This window comes from Podarcis filfolensis, assembly GCF_964270895.1.
Source record: "Podarcis filfolensis genome assembly, chromosome: 1".
NCBI classification, from domain to species: domain Eukaryota; kingdom Metazoa; phylum Chordata; class Lepidosauria; order Squamata; family Lacertidae; genus Podarcis; species Podarcis filfolensis.
Window position 1 is genome coordinate 126,835,714 of NC_139604.1, and position 20,081 is coordinate 126,855,794.

General features: G+C 46.0%; 1 long non-coding RNA gene across 2 annotated transcripts in view; it reads right to left on the reverse strand.

Moving 5' to 3' along the window:
• Positions 1–16,739: 16,739 nt before the first annotated feature.
• LOC310766225 overlaps positions 16,740–20,081 on the reverse strand; it is an 89,058-nt gene continuing 85,716 nt past the window's right edge. Inside the window, exon 5 of one of the 2 annotated variants that reach the window (XR_014549963.1) lies at positions 16,740–16,754. This is a non-coding gene — a long non-coding RNA (uncharacterized lncRNA). Of the gene's footprint in view, positions 16,755–19,153; positions 19,296–20,081 lie in introns of those variants that run through there. The other variant, XR_014549964.1, reaches the window with a different exon arrangement.

A 20,081-nucleotide genomic window follows, 5' to 3' on the forward strand; every position in this document is an offset into this window, starting at 1 on the left:
AAAGAGGGTTTCTTCCAAACTCATTGTGACGATCTTCATTGTGGAGCCTTTATTTCCTTTAAAGAAAGGTAAGGGGTGGAAGAAGAGAAGACGACATTTTCAAAGGATGAGAACATTGCAAGGGGGCTCCTCAAGATGTTCTTGTCTTTATCTTTTGACGTCCAGGAGGATGATTCAAGTCCACATTCTTTGCTGTGTGGGGGTAAAAGGCTGGTTCTCCCCTCCCCACACATTCACGCAAATCGTGCTCGTTCTTTTTATAACTTGCATGGGTTGGCAGTTCATTTCCGGGCCCAATTCCAGGCGCCCACACTAATGTTTAAAGCGTTAAACCAGTGGTCTTCAGCTGGTCCAGACCTGAGATCTGCCTCTAATTCTTGGCCTGAAACATAGGACCTATATACAGTGGTACCTCGGGTTAAATACTTAATTCATTCTGGAGCTTTGTTCTTAACCTGAAACTGTTCTTAACCTGAAGCACCACTTTAGCTAATGGGGCCTCCCGCTGCCGCTGCGCCACCAGAGCACGATTTCTGTTCTCATCCTGAAGCAAAGTTCTTAACCTGAAGCACTATTTCTGGGTTAACAGAGTCTGTAACCTGAAGCGTATGTAACCTGAAGCGTATGTAACCCGAGGTACCACTGTATGCAGGAGAAGGCTTGCTGTTCCTAGCAAGCACTCACCTTTTCCTGCCTTCTCTGGGCATCTACATCTCCTGGCAGCAACTCTGATGGTAGACCGTGTCTCCAAAATCGAATTTAAAGACTGGAACAGGCGCCATACATACAGGGGAGTGCATTTGCCATAGTGTTGATGAGCTAGACCAGAACCAGGATGGGAATCATTTCTGGATGTCTCCATGTCTCAGGTGGTCAGTCTGTCTATTATTATTATTATTATTATTATTATGTTGTTGTTGTTGTTGTTGTTGTTGTTGTTGTTGTTGTTGTTGTTTTATTTTATTTTTTTATAAGATATTTATTGAGATTTTACAAAAGCATAAGTTTACAAAATAGAAAAAAGTCATATAGAAAGAAAAAGATAAAAAAGAGAACATACAAAAATACATAAAAGAGAAAAAAGAAGAATAAAAATACAAAATACAAAAAACAAATAGATGAAAAAGCATTAAAAACAAACCCGTTTTTTATAACTTTAAACTCATTTGCTTGTTTCCTTGGCCTCCTCACACCTCCCCTGTTTGTATTCCCATTTAAATAATCAAATCAGCAAATCCTTACCCTCTTTCGTTTATCTTAACTCTGTATCTTAACATATTATAACTCTATATTTTCATCCATTATCAATTCATTTTTGCATATTCTTATTAACTTTGTTGCTAATGCCACTTATTTTCAATGTTGTTGTTGTTGTTTTAAGGCGGGAAAGTGCCAGTACTCACCATGAAGTGTCATACATTTAACATTTGAGAAAGCAAAAAAGGTGCCAGTACTGCATACCTTTGGGTACCCCAGGAAAAAACCTGATTATTATTATTAGTAGTAGTAGTAGTAATAAAGGTAAAGGTAAAGGTACCCCTGCCCGTACGGGCCAGTCATGACTGACTCTAGGGTTGCGCACTCATCTCGCTCAAGAGGCCGGGAGCCGGGGCCGTCCGAAGACACTTCCGGGTCACGTGGCCAGCGTGACGAAGCTGCAACTGGCGAGCCAGCACCAGAGCAGCACACAGAAACACCGTTTACCTTCCCGCTAGAAAGCGGTACCTATTTATCTACTTGCACTTAGGGGTGCTTTCAAACTGCTAGGTGGGCAGGAGCTGGGACCGAACGACGGGAGCTCACCCCGCTGCGGGGATTCGAACCGCCGACCTTACGATCAGCAAGTCCTAGGCACTGAGGTTTTACCCACAGTGCCACCCGCGTCCCTAGTAGTAGTAGTAGTATATACCATATTTTTCTATTTATAGGACACCCCCATGTATAAGACACCCCCTATTTTGGGGGACTCCACATTAAGAAAACACTCCTCAACAGTACCCGTGTATAAGACAAGCCACAATTTAAAACCTAATTTTTTGGTAAAAAAAAATCCTAGTCTTATACACGGAAAAATACGGTATTTATTTATTTGTACCCCACCTTTCGTCCTGACAAGGCATCTTACCGATAAAATAAGAACTGCTAAGAACATAGGGGGAAACCCAATTGTTACAAAAACAGTAGTGGAATTAAAAATATATAAAAATATAAGATCTATTAAAAACACGCAGATAAGCAAATAATAAAAACAATACTGCACCAACCCGTTCATTAAAAGTAGTACATTCCCAAAAGCCTGTTGGAACAAGAATGTCTTCGGCTGCCGGCAGAAGGACAACAAGGAGGGAGCCAGTCTGGCTTCTCTACGGAGGGAGTTCCAAAGTCTGGGAGCAGCCACCAAGAAGGCCCTGTCCTGCATTCTTGCCAAGGGTGCCTGTGATAGTGGCGGTACCAAGAGGAAGACCTCCCTCAAAGATCTCAAAACCCATACTGTCTTTCAGCACTTTGGACAGTGCCTGGAAACAGACTGGTAGCCAGCAGAGCTGTTGTAGCAAGAGACTCATCTGTTGGGAGAGCGCTCTGGGCTATCTCCCAAGCATCGTCCGGTGAGCATAGCTCTGGAAAAGGCAACCCCTTCTTCTTCAGGGCGCTCCAGCAACATAAACCAGCTTGATTTATGCACACTAGCCTTCTCTCTTGACACAGCAGAAGAAAGAGGCATCATAGTTCTAAACTACTATTTATTTACAGAATATTTACAGACAACAGCATTATGGCGTCTGTTCTCTCCAGCTCTCCGGTTCTGAGAACAGAAAAAAACGATGTAAAAGTGAAAGCACAGTGGTACCTCGGGTTACAGACGCTTCAGGTTACAGACTCCGCTAACCCAGAAATAGTACCTCGGGTTAAGAACTTTGCTTCAGGATGAGAACAGAAATCGTGCAGTGGCAGCAGCGGGAGGCCCCATTAGCTAAAGTGGTGCTTCAGGTTAAGAACAGTTTCAGGTTAAGAATGGACCTCCAGAATGAATTAAGTACTTAACCCGAGGTACCACTGTACACTTTCACAGTCTCACATTGGAAGGGAGATAGGACAGTCTTCCTTTCTCAGGCTCTACTCAGACAGGCTTGGGAATTTTACGAATCATAAAAAAACAGCATCAGGAAGCATGAAATCCTAACATCATCTGGTCCCCCCACAAAGTTAATGGGCATTCCCATTCAAATGGTGTGTGCGCACTGCGCCATGCGATCGATTGTGTAGAGCGGGGCTTTCCTGGGCCCCCACATATTTTATTTAAGTTGGCCCCCTTGTTGCAGCTGTTTGCACTCGCGTGGTAATTTTCTTTTTATTGAATCAAATATCCAGTTCGTTTAGCTGAGCTGTTTTCACATCTCGCATTTGAAAGGCCCATTCTGAAGCAATACAATTAGCTTAATGAGATTACAAAGTGTGTTAATGCCCGTAATTAGGAGAAAAAACGGTTTACAGCGCTTCCGCATTTAATATGCTTTGATTTAATACCACAGTATTGTCACACACACACACACACACACACACCAAAATAAATTTAAAAAACCATTCTGCAACCAGTTTCCTCAACTATTACATGGCTTGGTTTCTGGAATAATGAAAGAAACTCTGTGACAGTTGACTTTAATGATTCAATAAATCATATTAGATAGAATTGAAGTACAGACTAATGTAGGACTTACACAAGGAAAAATGCTTTGCTTTGTTTTGAAGTCACTGTAATATAGTCATGGAAGGGGCAGACAGAATATTTAAATTTCACATTAAAACTCAAGGTCCCATTTCGACAGCTATGGCTTGTCCTAGGCTACCCACCAGGTAGGTGCCCACCAGGTAATCTTGACTGCAATTTCCAGTATTATTTCATTTATGAATCACTTCCCTGTAGCATCTCAAATCATAGAATCATAGAATTCCAAAGTTGGACGAGATCCCCATCTAGTCCAAGCCCCTGCAGTGCAGGAATCTCAACTCAAGCATCCATGACACGTGGCCTTAAAATCCTCCAAGGAAGGAGAGCCCACAACCTCTCATGGGAGTCTGCTCCACTGCCGACCAGCTCTTACTGTCAGAAAGTTCTTCCTGATGCTTAGTCGGAATCTCCTTTCTTGTAACTTGAAGCCATGGGTTCGAGTCCTGCCCTCCAGAGCAGGAGAAAACAAGTTTGCTCCCTCTTCCATATGGCAGCCCTTGAGATATTTGAAGATGACTTTCATATCTCTTCCCAAACTCCTCTTTTCCAGGCTAAACATACCCAGCTCCTTCAAACGCTCCTCATAAGGCTTGGTTTCCAGACCCTTGATCATCTTGGTTGCCCTCCTCTGCACACATTCCAGCTTGCCAACATCCTTCCTAAATTGTGGTACCCAGAATTGGACACAGTATTCCAGGTGCGATCTGAACAAAGCAGAATAGACTGGTATTACAGTGGTACCTCAGGTTACGGACGCTTCAGGATACGGACGCTTCAGGTTACAGACTCCGCTAACCCAGAAATAATACCTCAGGATAAGAACTTTGCTTCAGGATGAGAACAGAAATCGTGCGGTGGCAGCAGTGGGAGGCCCCATTAGCGAAAGTGGTACCTCAGGTTAAGAACAGTTTCAGGTTAAGAACGGACCTCCAGAATGAATTAAGTTCTTAACCCAAGGTACCACTGTATTACTTCCCTTGATCTTTACAGTATTAAACTGTACATTTGAGAGAGGGCTGTAGCTCAGTCCTAGAGAGCCTGCATTGCATGCAGGGAGTCCTAGATTCAATCCAGTGTGGTGTAGTGGTTAAGAGCGGTGGACTCATAATCTGGTGAACCCGGTTCGCTTCCCCGCTCCTCCACATGCAGCTGCTGGGTGACCTTGAGCCAGTCACACTTCTTTGAAGTCTCTCAGCCCCACTCACCTCACAGAGTGTTTGTTGTGGGGGAGGAAGGGAAAGGAGATTGTTAGCCGCTTTGAGACTCCTTCCGGTAGTGATAAAGTGGGATATCAAATCCAAACTCCTCCTCCTCCTCCATCCCTAGATGCATTTTACATTGCATTTGTATCCTACCTTTCCTCCACAAAGCTCAAGGTGGCCTGTATCGTTCTCCTCCTTCCCAATTTAACTTTGCAACAACCCTGTGAGGTTGGTTCGGCTGAGAGCAGGTGACCAGCAAAAAGTCACCCAGTGAGCTTCATGGCTGAGCGAGGATTTGAACCCTGGTCTCCTGGATCCCAGGCAGACACTTTAACTACTACACCACACTTCCCTCCAACTTTCCACCCATAAACAGCATGTGTTGCTATTAACTACAAAGCACAACTCTGAAAACCCCAAATACCTGTGGTCCTGAAGACAGAGGTGCTTTTAAAACCCCACCCTAAACATGCAAGTTGCCATTTACGCCACAATACCCCATTTCACAGAAATATATTTTCCCCTCCGTCGACTTGTTTACACAAATTCCAGGAGGCTTTTCTCTCCCTGGGGTTCCCGCATCATTAGGGCACATAAATGTCGGCTGCTACGCATCTTACGACCGTGTTGGGGAATTGGTACGATGTGCTGTGCTGTATTTTGACGCCTCGGGCTTCGTTTTCACCGGAGTAGGACCCCAAAAGCGACGCTAAACGCCAAGACCGAGGTTTGAAATGCACAACTTCAAAACAGAGCGCTAGCAACGTGTCGGAACTCTTTTCAGAAACGTTTCGTTCTTTTCTGCCGGCGTCACTCGTTCAGAGCACTTCTCTGCAGAAGCAGAAATGTGATCTTTGCAAACTGGAAGTGAATCAATGCCATGCTCGTTGCTATCATCTACGGTACCGCACACACTCCATAGCCTGGAGTAAGGATTTGAAGCACCGCTGTGCATCACATGCCCAATTGACTTAACTGTGCATCATGTTCCCATTCAAAGAGGCGATGTCCAATATAAATGCAGGCAGACCTGAATTATCGTTGGGTATTGCATGCTCAGTTGGCCTAATGTGTCATGCTTCTGACAGGAGCATAAATAAGTTAGGAATGCTTGAGGAATTCCTTTTTTCTTTTCTTTCTTTTTTGGCAAATTTCTATATGGACAGATCGGCTCTTCATCTCTCAGATTGACGGGTGGGTTTTACTCTCTAAATGATCTGACACAGTTTCCAGCTCAAAAAACACACACCGGGATGCGAGCCAAAATGCATATTTTAAGAGACAATGTGTTGGGAATTGTGTACTGTGGAGAGAAAATACATCTAGAAATGCGCATTTCATAAGTAGATACTTTTTAAGATATCTATTGAATAGGGATATGTGTATCAACCAAAGATCTGATATTTACCCTACTTTGTCACGTCAGGAAGCAGCTGCCCTCAGTCCAAAGTGCTTCAGAGACTACCCATAATAATTTTAATAATAATAATAATTTATTATTTATAGCCCGCCCATCTGGCTGGGTTTCCCCAGCCACTCTGGGTGGCTCCCAACAAAATATTAGAAACACGCTAAAACTTCAAACATTTAAAACTTCCCTAAACAGGGCTGCCTTCAGATGTCTTCTAAAAGTCAGAGAGTTGTTTATTTCCTTGACGTCTGGTGAGAGGGCGTTCCACAGGGTGGGTGCCACTACAGAGAAGGCCCTGTGCCTGGTTCCCTGTAACTTGGCTTCTCGCAGCGAGGGAACCGCCAGAAGGCCCTCGGCGCTGGACCCCAGTTGAACGATGGGGGTGGAGACGCTCCTTCAGGTATACTGGGCCGAGGCCGTTTAGGGCTTTAAAGGTCAGCACCAACACTTTAAATTGTGCTCGGAAATGTACCCAATTCATCTCAAAGTACATTCAAGTCTGCTTTATTCCTCCCTCTGTTTGATACTGAGAAAAAAAATGCAGGTTCCTTACCTCATATCCTCCAATATTTCTCCAATGAAATTAGGGATGTTCTATTCTATCATAATCATTTTGTTACATTTGAGAGCCAATGTGGTGTAGTGGTTAAGAGCGGTGGACTCGTAATCTGGTGAACCGGGTTCGCTTCCCCGCTCCTCCACATGCAGCTGCTGGGTGACCTTGGGCCAGTCACACTTCTCTGAAGTCTCTCAGCCCCACTCACCTCACAGAGTGTTTGTTGTGGGGGAGGAAGGGAAAGGAGAATGTTAGCCACTTTGAGACTCCTTTGGGTAGTGATAAAGCGGGATATCAAATCCAAACTCTTCTACTACTACTACTACTTATACCTTGCCCATCTAACTGGGTTGTCCCAGCCACTATGGGCGGCTTCCAACATATATAAAAACATAAAAAAATAAATATAAAAACCTTCTGTGCAGAGAGCTTCCCTATAGTAGGGCTGCCATATCTTGAAGAGCAAAACAGAGGACAGCCCAAGCTTCTGCCAGCCTGAAAGTTGTTCCTTCTGTTGCTCGGGCTAGCAACAGTGAAAGGCAGCCCAAGCCCAAGCCCCCCAAAATGGACATTTCCTTTAAAATGTAAAGATCCACCTGGGTGGTCATGTTTCACCCAAAAAGAGGACATATCCGGATTTGCCTGGATGTAAAGGTAAAGGGTAAAGGGACCCCTGACCATTAGGTCCAGTCGTGGCCGACTCTGGGGTTGCGGCGCTCATCTCACATTATTGGCTAAGGAAGCCGGCGTACAGCTTCTGGGTCATGTGGCTAGCATGACTAAGCCACTTCTGGCGAGCCAGAGCAGCGCACGGAAACGCCGTTCACCTTCCCACTAGAGTGGTACCTATTTATCAACTTGCACTCTGATGTGCTTTTGAACTGCTAGGTTGGCAGGAGCAGGGACCGAGCAACAGGAGCTCACCCCATCGCGGGGATTCGAACCACCGACCTTCTGATCAGCAAGCCCTAGGCTCTGTGGTTTAACCTACAGTGACACCCGTGTCCCTTGCCTGGACGTAGGGCAACCCTATTATAGTTACTTATCTCCTTGGCTTGTGGGGTATGCATAACTCCAACATTTCCGCATCCTGAGGAAAAAAGGCACATCCTGAGGAAAAGCAGGACATTCCAGGATCAATTCAGAAACTGGGATGGATTTTGTAAATCTGGTACTGCCCCTGGAAAATAGGGACACAGGAGTCAATTTTCCGTGAGCCAAAGTTAGGAGTAAGTTAACAATAAAACACCCAGTGTCAGTGAAGTTAACTCTTCATTCAAAGAAGCTGAAGCAGTGCAGGCCTAGTGATCACAGCAACTCTTCCCAGTAGGTCTGCCCCAATCATGTTCTGCTCCCTGGTTTCCTACAGGCATCTGGGTATCTATCGTGAGTAGAGAATGTTGATGGTCCATCGACCTGACCCAGCAGGCTCTTCTTATGTTCTCAGCAATTGAGGATAAGGGATGAGGTGGCTCTGTGGTCCAAACCACTGAGCCTCTTGGGCTTGCCAATCGGAAGGTTGGTGGTTCGAATCCCTGCGACAGAGTGAGCTCCTGTTGCTCTGTCCCAGCTCCTGCCAACCTAGGAGTTCGAAAGCACGCTAGTGCAAGTAGATAAATAGGTACCACTGCAGCAGGAAGGTAAACAGCGTTTCCATGCGCTCTGGTTTCCATCACAGTGTTCCATTGTGCCAGAAATGGTTTATTCCTGCTGGGCACATGACCCAGAAAGCTGTCTGTGGACAAACGCCTGCTCCCTCGACCTGAAAGCAAGATGAATGCCGCAACCCCATAGTCACCTTTGACTAGACTTAACCGTCCGGGGTCCTTTACCTTTACCTTCTCCTGCTTCTGTGAGCCATCTGGTTGAGAAATCCTTTTGCTGGGAATCTTGGAGAGCGCTTCGTCTGTCAGAAGGCAGCTGAATTCATCTCTCCCCTCTCTATCCTATTTTCACTTTGTGTGTGTGCTTGCATAATGCGTTCCTAGGTATACAGATTTATTTATTTATTTTTAAAAAAAATAAGAATAATGCCACCTATATCCACCCTGAATTTATAAACTTGTCTATTTATAGTTTCTCCTAGCAGCTGATTGTTCGCATCATCAGTTTATGGCATTTCTCGTGATTTACTGCGTCTTTCATGAGATTGTGCATATTTCGTTTCTTGCTCCCATTGCATAGCAATCTTTCTACGCCCCTGGCAGCTTTGCTACTTATCTTCCATTTCCTTTGGGGGAAATCAAACATTTTTAAGAATCTGCTAAGAATGCAAAAGTGACCCATTTCGTCTGTGGGTGAGATTTCACAAACCTGAGTTGAGAAAAATAATTCCATGCCCTTGTAGGAGCAAGCTTAATAGGGAAAGCTATGAAGAGCCACACATCTGATAACGAGAGGTGTCTTATTAGACGATTAAATAAAAATAGGACATTTGTTTTAAAAGCTAAAGCACTGTAATTACCTGAGGACTCGTTGCTCTGCAAATGAGGGCTACTAGTGAAACATTGTTTTGAACATTTTGCAAAGGAGCAAAATTATCTGCAAAGCTATTCCACCCACTCCACAGATATAATACGTGATTTATCACTACCAGCAGAGAAGCGGGAAGGAGGGCTGCTAGCTTTTCTCGTTGACCCTTGCTGCTGTGCCTTTAAAGGCAGCTTGATCTGCTGGCATTAGCAAATGATTGTGTTTTTATCTGCAGATCTTGAAAAGCTTCACCTGCTAATTCTTGCAGAGCCAGCAGCTGTTAAAAGCATAGGATAGCAAGTTAGGCTGGGGTATGTTTCAGGCCAGTGGATGAAGCTCTGGGCCACTGGGCCAGTGTTTGGTATAAGGCACCTTTCTGTATTCCCAAAAGCTTCCCCTGCTGTATTTGATTTATTTATTTTTTTACTAGATTTAGTGCATTGTACCCAAAATACATGGGGGACACGGGTGACGCTGTGGGTTAAACCAAGGTCAGCGGTTCAAATCCCTGCAACGGGGTGAGCTCCCATTGCTCGGTCCCTGCTCCTGCCAACCTAGCAGTTCGAAAGCACGCCCCCCCAAAAAAGTGCAAGTAGATAAATAGGTACCGCTCCAGCGGGAAGGTAAACGGCATTTCCGTGTGCTGCTCTGGTTCGCCAGAAGTGGTTTGGTCATGCTGGCCACATGACCAGGAAGCTGTATGGCGGCTCCCTCGGCCAATAAAGCGAGATGAGCGCCGCAACCCCAGAGTCGGCCATGACTGGACCTAATGGTCCCTTTACCTTTACCTTACCCAAAATACAAATGCTTTAAATACACACATTGTTTAGGAAGAAAGCTGAAAGATTACACAAACAGCTGGATAGTACTTTGGGGACAATGTTGATTCCAATACATAACAAATTGCAGCCGCTTAACCGCCAAATTTGCTGATCGGCATATTCTCTGTCCTCTGCAACCAACTTCAGCAAATTTATCTTTCCAGCACGTCCACCAATTTCAATAACGACTCCCGTAATGGGGAAGAGTCTTTGGGGGGGGTTCCCCAAAAAAGCATATTCATGTGCATTATGCAGATGTTAGCAAGTCTGATATGAGAGCGTTAGAATTACTGGCAACATTTTCCTTCGTATATGGCAGTGTTTGGGTTTGTAGGGGGCTACATCTTATGATGCAAATGCCACAAATAAATAAATATAACTCTCACATTTGGGGTGAGTGAATTCCTGCAAAGTTGTGATGTGCAGAACTCTCCAAACGCAAGTGTGCCAGCCATGAGCACTTTGTTACAGCCGTAAAGCAAAAGGCATTTCTCTGCATTTAAAAGGGGAAATTGGCAGGATGCAATATCAACAGCTCGCTTGCGCTCTCCAAAGTGCCTCGGACTTACATCAATCTCCACCCACATAGGCCTTGAAGACAGCGGAGTTCTTGGGTAAACATGGGGAATATCGCAGTGGGAACTGTTTGCTTCTCAGTTCAGCCCCGTCTGCTCTAATGAGGCACTTAAAAAATAATAATACCAGAGCTGTAAAATGTAGCCATCAGGAAGAACTGAGCTCAGTGGTGGAGATACTGATGAACAAGGTCCCAAGTCCTATCGCAGGCATTTCCAGGAGCTCTGGGAATTTCTCCTGTCCAAAATGTTGAGCCAATGCCAGTCAGTGAAGAGCAGGGGTGGAGAACATTTTTTTGAAGCTAAGGGCCACCTTCCCTTCCGGGCCAACTTCTGAGGGCCACATGGCAGTGTTGGGTGGAGACAGAAAGGAAAGTGGCTGGAGCCTTTGAAATCACCTCCGAAGGTTAATTAACAACCTTGAGCCTTTGATGAGGCTCCAAGGCATGTCCTCCCAGCAGAGGATCAAAACAGCATGCGGAAGTGATGAGATTTATGGCTACATTGCTATACTTTATTTTCTAGCTGCGCAGACAGCTAAGAAATATACATCCTCTGTCTGAGAGCAGAGAGCAACTGAACAAAGGAACGAAGGAAACAGGAAACAGTAACGTCACATCCGTCTCTAGTCTCCCGTGAGACTTCCAATAGCCTGGACTGGAATGTAAACACAGTCCTATGACTCCACTCAGCTGCTCAGTGAGAAACAGAAACTAACACTTCTGAGGGCCACATGGCAGTGGTGAGTGGAGACAGAAAGGAAAGTGGCTGGAGCAACAATCTAATTTTGATCTTTGCACAGTAAGCCAGCTTCTGCAAACCATCACCTTCTGCTCTCTGTTCTCCAGGAAGGCAAGCAGGAGGATACGTTCCAGCCAAGCAACACTCAAGAAATAAGGTGTGAAGCAAGGCCAGTGAACAGCGTGGCCTGGGGAAGAAAAGGTGTGGCTTGGGGGAACTCATGAGGGCCAGACAGACAAGCCTGGAGGGCCACTCTCCAACATTCCTCCGATGAAAATAGGGACATCCTATTTATAATAATAATAATATTATAATAAAAATAATAGTAAAAATTTATTTATACCCCGCCCATCTGGCTGGGTTTCCCCAGCCACTCTGGGCGGCTTCCAACAGAATATTAAAATACAATAACCTATTAAACATTAAAAGCTTCCCTAAACAGGGCTGCCTTCAGATGTCTTCTAAAAGTCTGGTAGTTGTTGTTCTCTTTGACATCTGGTGGGAGGGCGTTCCACAGGGCGGGTGCCACTACCGAGAAGGCCCTCTGCCTGGTTCCCTGTAACTTGGTTTCTTGCAGCGAGGGAACCGCCAGACCTCAGTGTCTAGGCAGAGGTGGTTGTTGTTGCTATTTTATTAAAGTCTTACCTTGGTTGTCAAGCGCTTTGGTACTCGTATGTTTTGGCACCTGAATGACCAAAACCCGAAGTCAGTGTTCCAGTTTTCAAACTTTTTTTGAAAGCCAAATGTCCAGTGAGGCATCCATGGCTTCCATGCAAGAGCTTCCTGTAGCCAATCAGAAGCAGCGCTTTGGTTTCCGAAAGTTTTGGAAGTCGAATGGACTTCTGGAATGGATTCCATTCAACTTCCAAGGTGCTGCCCAGGAGGACTCTCCTGTATGAGTGTCTGAGGGCCCTGCTCCTTCCTGCCACTTACCACCTGGCCCAGGGCGGGGCCTGACGGGCCTCACTGGGACAGTTGCTGTTACTGCTGGAGGGGTGCAGAGTGCTTTTTAAATGTTTTTAAAATTTTCTTTTGAATTTTTTGTATGGGGGGGTGGGATGGATGTTTATTGGGCCTGGGAATTTGTTTGATTTTATGTTTTTGTAATTTTTATTGTTTTTTGTTTGTATTGTTTTATTTGGTTTTTTTTTTTTTTGAAGGTGTTATTTTGTTCTTAAGGGGAGGGGTCAGGGCTGCCGGGGAGTGGGTCCCAGCCAACAAAATGGCTGGGGCATGTTCCACAGGGGGGGATGCACTGGGACAACCGATCTCAGTGATCACGGGTAGGAGGAGGAGTTACGCTAAGACCAGACCATGTCATTACAGAGGAGGCAGGTTTAGTCGTTGTCTGAGGACTATCCCTGCCTCCGGGTCTGGTCCTGACTGGATGGATACTAGAATCAGCAAGGGATACCCACATGACCTGAAAGTGTTGCTGTGCAATGCCAGGTCAATGATTCATAAGACCACTGCCATCCATGCCTTGATCATAGATGGAGGACTTGACCTGGCATGTGTAACAGAGACTTGGTTGGATGAAGCAGATGGGCCTGTCCTTGCCGCTGCTTGTCCACCAGGTTTCTCTTACGCCCAGCAACCCAGGTCATGTGGGCGGGCAGGGGGGGGGTTGCAGTGATTTTTAGGAAGTCATTAGTTTGCACCAGGCGTCCTATTGGGAAGACCCAGTTTTCCGAGTGCATGTTCTGGAAGTGGGCAATAGGGGCAGTACAGGATTCCTTTTGGTGTACCGACCTCCCCGCTGCACCAAGGATTCCCTGCCCAAGCTGCTTCAGGTTGTGGCGGATGTTCTCCTGGAGACACCTAGCTTGGTTGTCCTAGGGGATTTTAACATCCATGCCGACACAACCTTACAAGGGGCCGCTCGGGACTTCGTGGAAAGCATGGCCTCCATGGGGCTGTTCCTGAATAAGTCTGGCCCAACCCATAGCCGCGGACATGCCTTGGACCTGGTGTTTACCTCTATGGATGTTGGTGACCTGACACTAAGTATCACTAAGGTGATTGAGCGAGTGGTTGCTGAACAACTCCAGGCACGCCTGAAAGAAGCGGACCATTTGGATCCCTTCCAGTCGGGATTCAGGCCTCATCATGGGACTGAAACTGCCTTGGTCGCACTGGTTGATGATCTCCGGCGGGCTAGGGACAAAGGTGAGAGCTGTTTCCTAGTTCTGCTGGATCTCTCAGCAGCGTTTGATACCATCGACCATAACATCCTTCTGGACTGTCTTGAGGGGCTGGGAGCTGGGGGCACTGTCATACAGTGGTTCCGCTCCTTCCTCCTGGGCTGTGTTCAGAAAGTGGTGGTGGGGGATGAGTGTTCAGACCCCTGGGCTCTCACTTGTGGGGTGCCTCAGGGTTCTGTCCTCTCCCCCATGCTTTTCAACATTTACATGCAGCCACTGGGAGAGATCATCAGGAGGTTTGGACTGGGTGTTCATCAGTATGCGGATGATACCCAGCTCTACCTCTCTTTTAAATCAGAACCAGTGAGGGCGGTGAAGGTCCTGTGTGAGTGTCTGGAAGAGGTTGGAGGATGGATGGCGGCTAACAGATTGAGGTTGAATCCTGACAAGACAGAAGTACTGTTTTGGGGGGACAGGAGGCGGGCGGGTGTGGAGGACTCCCTGGTCCTGAATGGGGTAACTGTGCCTCTGAAGGACCAGGTGCGCAGCCTGGGAGTCATTTTGGACTCACAGCTGTCCATGGAGGCACAGGTCAAATCTGTATCCAGGGCAGCTGTTTACCAGCTCCATCTGGTACGTAGGCTGAGACCCTATCTGCCTGCAGACTGTCTCGCCAGAGTGGTACATGCTCTGGTTATCTCCCACTTGGACTACTGCAATGCGCTCTACGTGGGGCTACCTTTGAAGGTGACCCGGAAACTACAACTAATCCAGAATGCGGCAGCTAGACTGGTGACTGGGAGCGGCCGCTGAGACCATATAACACCGGTCTTGAAAGACCTACATTGGCTGCCAGTACGTTTCCGAGCACAATTCAAAGTGTTGGTGCTGACCTTTAAAGCCCTAAACGGCCTCGGTCCAGTATATCTGAAGGAGCGTCTCCTCCCCCATCGTTCTGCCCGGACACTGAGGTCCAGCTCCGAGGGCCTTCTGGCGGTTCCCTCACTGCGAGAGGCCAAGTTACAGGGAACCAGGCAGAGGGCCTTCTCGGTAGTGGCGCCCGCCCTGTGGAACGCCCTCCCATCAGATGTCAAAGCGATAAACATCTACCTGACATTCAGAAGACATCTGAAGGCAGCCCTGTTCAGGGAAGTTTTTAATATGTGACATTTTAGTGTATCTTTCATCTTTGTTGGAAGCCGCCCAGAGTGGCTGGGGAAACCCAGCCAGATGGGCGGGGTACAAATAATAAATTGTTGTTGTTGTTGTTGTTGTTGTTGTTGTTGTTATTATTATTATTATTATTATTATTATTATTATTATTATTATATGACTGTAATAATAATAATAATAATATCCCACCCATCTGACCGGGTTGCCCCAGCCAATCTAGTCTGGGCGCCTTCCAACATATATAAAAACATAATAAAACATTACACATTTAAAAAAAACTTCCCTATTCAGATACATAGTTCCTTATCTCCTTGGCTCGAGACATCACTAACTCTATACCCTCTACCATTTCGCCGATGAAAATAGCGACGTCCCAAGGAAAAGCGGGACATTCCGGGCCAATTGGTGTCAAGGAAAGATAGGACGTTCTTTATGTATGCTACAACAGCAGCAAGAGTTCTTTTAGCAAAGTATTGGAAGACACAAGAACTACCCACGCTGGAAGAGTGGCAGACGAAGGTGATAGACTATATGGGACTGGCTGAGATGACTGGCAGAATCCACGACCAAGGGAAAGAGACGGTGGAAGAAGATTGGAAGAAATTTAAAGTTTATCTTAAGAACTGTTGTAAAATTAATGAGTGCTAAAATGTCATGGGTAATGTAAAACAGAATTGCAGTGACAAATAATTGGGTAAGAGAAAAAGGATTAAAGAAAGTGAATTATAAGTAATTGAAATTAGGGGTTGCTGGAAAAGTTTAAAACAGGGATGCAGAAAAGGGAGGTATGGGGAAGTCGTTGAAATAAGGTTTAAGAAAAAGAGGTTATGAAATTATACGTGTTTATATGTTTGTTTGTTTATGTGTTGTCAGTTGTATTGTGTTTTAATATATGTTGGAAAATCAATAAAAATTTATTTTTTAAAAAAAGGAAAAGCGGGACATTCCAGGATCACATGAGAAACTGAGACAGCTTTTGTATATCCGGGACTGTCCCTGGAAAATAGGGATACTTGGGGGGGGTCTGCATTTGAGCCCCACCTCATGTGTGTACAATGCTGAAATAGATGCCTATGTTTGAATGGGTACAAATTGGCTTCCTGTGTCCCTATGTTCCAAAGGTTTTTAGACTCTAGATACTGGAAATGACCAGTCTACAAAGCAGGAATGCCTGATGGGCTGTCAATGAAGCACTCTGTTTATCTAGGGCAGTCCCAATTTTCTGTTAGTCCTTCCTATTTATTTAAGAGACCTTGTATGCCGCTTGATTGTAAATAAAACCTCTAAGTGGTTTGCAAAAAAAAAAAATAGAATTCATACTTTAAATAAAGATGAAAACAAATAAAAATGTATCTAAAATCAACAGCATGCCATGTGAAATTCCATGCTAAAGATCATTACGAAAGGAACTGAAGATAAAAGCTGCCCCTGTTATAATGCTGTTATGCACATGGAAGGGGCGACTGCATTTGCAATACTGGTCACCTCACCACAAAAAGGATATTGTGGACTTGGAAAAGGTTCAGGAAAAATCCAAAATGATCAAGGGGTTAGAGCAACTTCTCTCGAATGAAAGGTTGGAGCATTTAGTTGATAAAAATGGCAAGAGGCGGCGTGATATGAACTTTATAAGATTATGGATGGCATAGAGAAAGTGAATGGGGGGAAAGTGAAGGGCTTCCAGTGAATCTGAATTAAACTATGGAACTCAATCCCACGGGAGGTGGTGATGGCCAACAACTGGGATTGCTTTAAGAGAGGACTGGGCAAAAATACCCCAGATAACTCAGTGGTTAGAGCAACGTTTCCCGACCTTGGGTCTCCAGCTGTTTCGGGACCACAACTCCCATCATCCTTAGCTAGCAAGACCAGTTGTCGGGGATGATGGGAATTGTAGTCCGAAAACAGCTGGAGACCCAAGGCTGGGAAACCCTGGGTTAGAGCATGGTGCGGATAATGCCATGGTTGTAGGTTCGAGCCCCGCATGGGACAGTGGCATATTCCTGCATTGCAGGGGGTTGGACTAGATGCTCCTCAGGGTCCCTTCCAACTCCACAATTCTATGATTCTGTGAAATTGCTTTGAGATGCTGCAGCAAAGTGATTCATAAATGAAAGAATAGTGGAATCCTCTCTATTTTGCATTGTGCGGAGGCAGGAGGTGGGGGATACAGATCTTTTTCAAAACTGCATTTAAAGAGTTCCTGGTGTTTATGTTTATGTGTTGCTATTCTTCAGGTTTCAGCCCACTCCTAGAGGAGGGTTCACCTCTGAAAAGAGTCTTGGAGATGGGATCATGGCCGCATCTATTCCTGTCTCCAGCTAAAGATACAGTGTGCAGGCTGCTCTTTCATGTGCTGCAGCTGGCAAGTTCGTTTTGAGCTGTCGATGACATATTATAGGACAATTATGTATTTCTGTTGTCTCTTTAACCATAAATACCCACCCACTTTTTTCCTTTGCCTCTCTATCAATGCAGGCCAGGCTACCACAGAGCAAATTAATACGGTGCACAGCAGGCAGAGTGGAAGCTAACGTGTAATTGTGTGCCTGTGTGGGTGGGCGAAGGAACGAGTAAACAAATGTGCACATCTGGAGCAGCCCAGACTTCCCACCGGGAGTGCTGCCTTGCTTGGAGGTGCATCTCATTGTTCCCCCATTGGTCCGTTGCGCAGGCATGCACCTGACACAGGTGTGGGTCCCTGGGCCCCATCTCTAAATTTGTGTGAGCAAAGAGATGGAACGAGTCTGGCCTGCAGCAAAAGGTCACAACAAAATGGTGCTTCATAGCTTCAGCCAGCCATGCCGTTTTCCAGAATCACTCCGTTCCATTTCCCCTCTCCACAGCTTTTGGTTTCCCTTTTCCTCTCAACAGTTAGCCATCAGTCCCTGCGCTTGGAGCATGCTCAGTCTCTCTGGGCTGAGAGGTCCCCAACTGATGCCTCACACTTTCCCATAGATGCATAGCTGTCAACTTACAGATTTGAAAATAAGGGACCAGCAGCCTTGAAAATAAGGGACCAGCAGCCAAAATAAGGGACCTGCAGCCTCACCTGTTCCAGGCACTCCAGTCTTCCTGTCCTCCTGCAATCTGGTCAAACTCATGCTGGTAGCTTTGAGAACAGTCCAACCAACTTTGTAACCAGAGGTTCAACTGAATAGAATCTGAATCACATGCACCACAAGGCCTATGCAGCCTCAGCTTAAGATGGCTCCCCAGCCTGGCTTTGCACTGCAAAGTTTGCAGCAGCACGTGCAACAAAATGGCATCCAGCATTCAAAACCCCCCTCAGCTTGCATTAACTAGCCACACACAAGGCATGCAAGCTCCACCCCCCCCCCAGTCGTTCTTAGACTTCTTATTGGTTGAGCAGCACAGCCAAGCAACACAGTTGGAGCCTCCCTCCTCCCTGGCCAGCAGGGAGGGAGAGGAGCTGCTTCCTTTGAAATTTAAGGGACATCATTTAAGGGACATTTAAGGGACATCCATCAATAAGGGACAGCAGCGGGACATGGCGCTGGAATAAGGGACTGTCCCTTCAAATAAGGGACACTTGACAGCTATGCATAGATGACGTCATTTTGGCTATAGAAGGATCGGCTCTTAGAAAATGAGTTTGCTGTTAAAATACAGCAGGGATATGCATAGGTCCCAGGATCAACCTTATACAATCATGCCTCAGGTTACAGATGCTTCAGGCTATGCGTTTTCGGGATACGGATGCACTGAAACCCAGAGGTACTGGAACTCGGTTACTTCCGGGTTTCGGCGCTCGTGCATGCGCAGAAGCACTAAATCACGCTTTGCGCATGTGCAGAAGCGCCGAATCGCAACCCGTGCATGCACAGACACTGTGCTATGGGTTGTGGACACTGCCGGTTGCAAACATGCCTCCCGCACGGATCACGTTTGCAACCCGAGCGTCCACTGTAACTGATTTTTTAAAGAAATTCGAATCTGTTTCTAAACTGCTTTGTTCTCTCTCGCTCTCTCTGCGTTTAATTACCAGTCTCTGCTGACACAGCAGGTACTGTGATTCTCCAGTGGTTTGAAGTCACCCCTAGAGGTGCACTCCATTGTATTTTGAGACAGACAACTGCCAACAACAAATCTTGCAAGGAGGGCATGTGCCTCACCTTGGTTGCAAAGCTGGCTGGGCATGACAACTTGTTGGGACGACTTCACTGATTTCAGAGCGTTTTGAGCTTTGGATTTCTGACTGCTATACCAGCGTACTCTGTTTAAAAAGGCATTTCTCTTACTCATGAGTAAAAGACTCTGCTATCATGTCTGGGGTGGGAGCCAGGACACCCAGAAGTATCTGGCTGGGTACTGTAGGGCAGTGTTTCCCAACCTTGGGCCTCCAGCTGTTTTTGAACTACAATTCCCATCATCCCTGACCACTGGTCTTGCTAGCTAGGGATGATGGGAGTTGTAGTCCAAAAACAGCTGGAGGCCCAAGGTTGGGAAACACTGCTGTAGGGGATCCTGACAGGCCCTCTCACCACAAAATATCTGGTTAAGTGCCTGTCATAGGTGAATAAAATAAAATCTGGAGAGAAAATGGGGACCATACCACTGTTTCTCATTAATCTGAAAACAGGCAGAGCTTATGTACGCACCAGGTTTTCCCTGAGGAGTTTCCCAGCGATGTTGATGTATTAATCTGATGTACTGATTTGTGATACATTTTGGATTTAGTTTTATGGATGAAATTTTATTGTTGATTTCATGCTGCTCACTATGATTTTCTTCTCTTAGGGTGGTACTCAGCTAAGTTCGATTCAGAGCAAACCCATTCAAATTAATAGGTCTAACTGAGTCATGTACACCATTTTCAGTGTGTCTACTTTGAGTAAAACTTAGCTGACTAGCACTCTTAAATATTGGCAGTATAGACACTGGGGAAATTAAAAAAAGAGCAGTGGGTGTTTGGGCTGCATGCACACGATCAGGAACCCTGCAAAATGGAAGGTCCCCCATCACACAGAGTGAGGCTCTTCACACACAGCTTGTATGCACCCTGGCTTGGTTTCCAAATCAAAATCAAAGAAAGAAGTACTAGGGGTGCCTGTGGACCCATGCAGCTTGGGTACTGTCAGGGAACTGCCATCAGTGCCGGAGGGAGAGAGCAAAAGCCAGATGGATTATAGAGAGCCTCCAGGGATCGGGAGAAGTAGCTCATCTTCTGGGGAAGAGAATAAACGCAGCTCCAGTGGAGAGGAGGTGCACGAGTCGGAAGTGGCGAGGTGGTCCCAG